The sequence below is a fragment of the Myotis davidii genome, unplaced genomic scaffold, assembly GCF_000327345.1.
Source record: "Myotis davidii unplaced genomic scaffold, ASM32734v1 scaffold1464, whole genome shotgun sequence".
Lineage (NCBI taxonomy): Eukaryota > Metazoa > Chordata > Mammalia > Chiroptera > Vespertilionidae > Myotis > Myotis davidii.
Window position 1 is genome coordinate 41,485 of NW_006295082.1, and position 5,923 is coordinate 47,407.

Genomic DNA, 5,923 nt, shown 5'->3' on the forward strand with positions numbered 1-5,923 from the left:
AGATTAACTTCCTCTGAGCTCCATGGGTAGGACAGCAGCTTGGAAGGAAGGTGGGACATTAGGGGAAGAACTTGCCTGGAATCAGGGCAAGAGCTGAAGGGGCACCTTTCTCCAAGACAAAAGTGCTGGCAGAGACCAGTGTTCCACTGTTCCACTGATGAGCTTTCCCTGCCACAGAGCTGGTGGGCAGGGCACCATATCTGAATCTCCATCAACCTGGCTCACATTTTTTCCCCTGCCCTGGTGATTCCCTGAGACCGTGCAGCTCCCTAATTGCTTATCCATTCTAGTGGTTTTCCATACAACTGGCCTCTCTTGTTCTCATGCTTCAGGCTTATATAACATCCCTCAAACAGGCAGCAGCTGGCCTCAGCATTCCCTGCACCTCTCAAAAAGTGTCCCTAGACCCAGCACTAGTGGCAGCCTGCCTTGGTTCATAGCTTGACCTCTCCTGAGCACCTCTAAGCCCAACAGGATATTAAAGTCCTCTATTATTATTGCATTTCTGTCTATTTCTTTCTTTAGGTCTGTTAATATTTGCATTATACATTTAGGTATTCCTCTTGTTTGATCTTATGGAATTACACATGAGCCTTTATATGATATTGGAAGATAATAGCATCAAAGTCCTATCTATTCCCTTTCGAAACACTATCCTCTCCTCTTGATACACACAGGATATACTAGTATAGGGTGTCCCCAAAATATATATACAAACATAACAATTGAAAGCTGTTAAATGAAAATAAAATGTATTTTAATAAACACTGCCTTTGTAATTATTCAAAGTGTATGTATACATTTTGGGGGACATCTATATAATAATGGGGGTCATGTGGAGAGTTTCATCAGCCTATATATTTTTTGGAGTGTGCCTGCAGTAGATGGATGGGTGCTGATGGCTAAGAAGACACTAAAACTAAAAAGACCTATCTCAGTATCTGTCAGTATCTACCTACTAAACCAGGGGTGGGCAAACTTTTTAACTCGAGGGCCACAATGGGTTCTTAAACTGGACCGGAGGGCCGGAACAAAAGCATGGATGGAGTGTTTGTGTGAACTAATATAAATTCAAAGTAAACATCATTACATAAAAAGGTACGGTCTTTCTTTTTTTTTAGTTTTATTCATTTCAAACGGGCCGGATCCGGTCCGTGGGCCAAAGTTTGCACACAGCTGTACTAAACCTAGGACCAACAGCTCCCCCCATCTTCAGCTTCTTCCTGACCAAAATCTTTTGAAAATTGTTTCTTAAATTGTTAGCATACAAAAGATCTTGCTTCACCATTCTCCTAAAATGTTTAAGAGATGACTGGCCCATTCTTAATGAGACTAAGTTTTCAGTCCTTGTATGAAGTAGCTGTCATTTTCTCCTTAACGCAGAAGGTAAAAGTCAATACAACATCTGGCAAAGCCCTTTCTGGAAGAGCACTCTGGTCCAGGAGTTCAGCACGGAACAAAGGGCTTGGTAGGGTGGAGGTGAGGTTGGGGTGGAGGAAGTGAGAAAGGGATGCAAGTCAAGGTCAAGAGCCCATCTCCGTATGACATGCACTCAGTATCTGGCCCCAGCAGTGAGAGAGGTGGTTAGATACCTCATCTTCATGTCTCTATTCTTATCCCTTGTCTTCAAACAGTCCCAACTAATCATTTTGCTCCATTCTCCAACCTACCATGTAGGCTCTGGGCTTGAATTACCAAGTAGAATTTTCACAGGATCTTTAAAATTGTAACGCCATTTAATTAATATTGGCTTAAAAGAATTCTAAATAGTAGTCTATTTAAAAAGAAGTGAGGCTCTCCTGGCTGGCGTGGCTCAGTGGTTGAATGTTGACCTATGAACCAGGAGATCATGGTTTGAGTCCTGTCAGGGCACATGCCCAGGTTGCAGGCTTGATCCACAGTGTGGGGCATGCAGGAGGAAGCCAATCAATTATTCTCTCTCATCATTGATGTTTCTATCTCTCTCATTCTCTTTTCCTCTCTGAAATCAATAAAAAAAATATATTTTTAAAAATAAATAAGGAAGGCTCTTAAACCCATAGATCAGCCATAGCTTCACTAAAACTGGGACTACAGACATTATACCTCCTGATATGATGCAATAGGAAGTTTTCAATACCACCTATTGAGTATTCTTGCAATTAAAAAAAGATGGAGCTTAAATTATCCAAGCCTGTAGAACTAGCTACCATCTTATAGGAAAGAGCAGGGGACAGTGAAACAACCTAAATGACACCATGAGGATGTCACCAATCAATCCAGAATGTGTAAAACTCCACTGAGCAAGGGACCAGCACTGCCCCCCCCCCCAATTAAGGGCATAAAAAGGGAGGGAAAGGATGGTTATAAAAGAGGCTTACAGGAAAAATTAACCAAATGCAATATGTGGAATTTGTTTTGATCATGATTCTACCAAAGCAATTGTGAAAACAGGGTTTTAAGATCATATGCACTATATAAAAAGATTATTGTAATTTTGTTGGATATAACAATAGTATGATGATTATGTTTCTTAAAAATTCCCTATCAGTTACAGGTGCATACTGCAGTATTTACAGATTGAAAATGACATGATAAGAGAGATTTGCTTTAAAATATTCTGAAACAAAATACCAGTGTTTGTGGGAGAAGAAAAAAGAAAAAGAATAAGAGCAAAATGCTGATAATGTTTGAAGCTGGGAGATAGGTATATGATGGTTTATTGTATCATTCTCTCTACTTTTTATACATTTGAAACTTTCTATAATAAATGTTGCTAAGTGGTTAGGCAGGGGTCCTCAAACTTTTTAAACAGGGGGCCAGTTCACTGTCCCTCAGACCGTTGGAGGGCCGAACTATAGTTTAAAAAAAAACTATGAACAAATTCCTATGCACACAGCAGCGGCAAAAAACACCCGGTGTGCTGGATAAATGTTTTTGGTGGGCCGCATGTGGCCCGCGGGCGGTAGTTTGAGGACCCCTGGGTTAGAGCATTGGCCTGCACACTGAAGGGTCAAAGGGCATGTACCTGGGTTGCAAGTTTGATGCCCAGCCCCAGTCATGGCACGTGCGGGAGGCAGCCAATCAATGCCTCTCTCTCCCCTCTTCTTCCCACTCCACTATCTCTGAAAAGCAATGGGAAAAAAATATCCTTGAATGAGGATTAACAAAAATGAATAAATAAATAAGTAAAATGTTTTGTGGAGGGAAGCTTTTAGAATATATATAGGTGAGAGCAAAAGAGGTCTTATACTCTGATTCTATCTGTGAGATGGTGAGAGTTGAATGAATTTGGGATATATTTTGGGGGCATATAGAACTGTTTTTTAGTAGTTCTAGAATAAATCAATTATGATTCCAAGGTTTTTGGCTGTAAGTGACTGGGAGAATGGTCATGAACTTACCAAAAAACTGAAGGAGGCAGAAAACTGGGAGACGTCAGCAGAACTCAGTTCAGTTTTAGCCACACTAAGTTTGATATGGCAGTTAGAAATGTCAGTGGACAATTGGAGGTCCAGTTCTGAGGCTCCGGCAAGATGTTGGAGCTGACAATGTACATTTAGGTGTCATCAGTCTAATAGGACTTGAAGCATCAGGTCAAATTAAGGTCACTATGGGAGAGAATGTGGTTAAAGAAAAGTAGTGTGTGTTAGAGTAAGAATTTTCCAGAATCTAGGATGAGTACTAAGAAATTATCTGCAAAATTTCTCCAAGTCAAAAAAACAGAATTCAGTCTTTTGCAGTAACCAAATTCAACCTGCAGGAGCTGTGAATTGGCTCCTGTTGTCTCTTGGCTCCCAAGGTTCCTAGAACCCTGTTGCTGGGGGGTTGCAGTAACGCTGCCTGGATGCAGCCTTATACTGGAATTTAAGCTTACAGTCAGCACTCCACTTCCCAAAGAAGTGGAACTGTCATCAAAACTTGGACCTTGTGTCCTGCCCTGGTTCCCTGGCTGCTTGTCAATATTTGATTTCCAGATCACAGGACCCCATCCATTGCCAAGCCTCAAGGCCTATCACTTAAAACAAACAAAGGAGGAAGTCAACAGAAATGGGTCAGATTAAAGTGTCTACTTTTAGGTACTTTTTCCTACTTGGCTTGTTCCTGCTGGCCCCTCTCCCAGGATAGAAGGCAGGCAGTGATAACTCTGAGGAGTTTTGTTTGCTTCCCTCACTGTGTGGCCCTAAATGACAATGACATGATTCATAAGCCAGTGTGATCTTAAAAGTCAGCAGAAAGGCAGCTGCAAGATTCCTCTTCAATCTGTTGGGAAAATTCTTCCACTATATTTTATTTTGAATGTACACCTTTTTGTCCCAGCGAACCTCGGTGCTTGCTGCTGCCGTTGCACCTTGGCTACCAGCAAAGCAGGGTTGGTGGTGCAATTGAAAAGGAGAGCTTGCAGGAAGGAGGTGGGCTGGGACTCACATGGCAAATCCTCACCAATTTAGATAGTAATTTCAGCTACTTATAGCGACAAGTAGTCTGTGAATTGGCAGTGGGCACCCAGCCCCTCTGATTTGAAATTTACGCTTTCAGCTGAGATTTTGTTCTCAGTTTAAAGCCAGTTACCTTAATTAAAGTAACTCCAGGTCCTCCCAAGTTTATATCTAACAGGTGAGGATGGGGTGGTAAAGTCCTGAGGGATGGGAGAGAATAGTGCTCTGTGCCTGGAGTTTGAAGTCAGACTGTCTGGAGCCGAAGCATCAAGTACTGTGGGGACCAATGAGGAGCAAATCAACCTCACTCTGCCTCAGTTCCTCACCTCATCAGTCCAAGGAAGCTAACAGTGTGTAGCTTACAAAGCTGTTGGGAAGTTTGAATTCATTGCCATAGGTAAGCCCCCTAGAGCTGTGTGTGTTAGTGCCTATTTGGTTATGGCTGTCACCCTGTGCTGGCTCCCAGAGTCATATTCTTCCCATGGTAAGCATTCTGCTCCAAGTATGGACTAAACCTACTTTCTCTTAGCACAGCCAAGAAAGGCTGCAATAGTTATAAGAACTTAACTAAGTTATAAGGTAGAACCAAAGGGAACTAACATCTCAGTAAATTTGAAGCCTGACACCAGCCCTGTAGGCACTCTCCTTGGATGGCCTCCCATCCAGACTGCTTCCTACTTCTCGACCACTGACTTTCCTCCGCAGTCACCTGGATCCTAGGTTATTTCCTGTTACTTGGCCATAGTTCCGGTCTCCCTCACGTTGATTGACCCCATACTTCACTCAGGGAACTGGGTGAGGCAACTGAGACACTCACCTCAGGTGTAACATTGTGTGTGTGTGTGTGTGTGTGTGTGTGTGTGTGTGAAAACGTGAGTTCTGATTTTGTTCACTTAGAATTCTGTTGTTCAATTCAGTTTAGATATTGATTGAGCACCTACTATGTGAAAAGTAGTATGATAAACTCTGTTCCAGTTGACAGCCATGAATTAAAAAGAAAACCACTTTTTCCATGCATGTAATCACTTCTCTAACCTTTTTTGTTGCTCTCTGGTAGTTAGGCATATGAACCATATACATTTGTTTAGCCATCTTCTCAACTTAGATTTTTATATTCTTGGCATTTGTTTCTGTTAGTACACTGTGATAAATGTTTTTTGTATGACCCCATTTTCTGATAATCTTTGTCTGTATTTTTCATGTTTTTTTTTTTAGGAGTGATTCCTAGTAGTAGTATTCTGAATATAGAGTGTGAACCCTTTTTTCAAGAAACATTGCACTCATTTTTATTCTCCCTGGAAGTATATAAATCATAACTCCATCCTCACCAAAACTGAGGGATATTATTTTTTACAAATGTTTGCTAATTGGAAAAGTGAAGATAATTGTAACAATGTCAAAACAATAACATCGAGAGAGGAACAAAGATGGTGGCATAGGTAGTCACCTGTACTTGCTGCCTCATACAACCACATCAAAACTACAACTAAAAGACAAAACGGATC

General features: G+C 41.4%; 1 long non-coding RNA gene across 1 annotated transcript in view; it reads right to left on the reverse strand.

Annotated features, from left to right (window-relative positions):
* Positions 1 to 293: 293 nt before the first annotated feature.
* The window catches only part of LOC107184086, a 15,040-nt gene continuing 9,410 nt past the window's right edge, over positions 294 to 5,923 (reverse strand). Inside the window, exon 3 of the long non-coding RNA XR_001514911.1 lies at positions 294 to 320. This is a non-coding gene — a long non-coding RNA (uncharacterized LOC107184086). The remainder of the gene's footprint in view (positions 321 to 5,923) is intronic.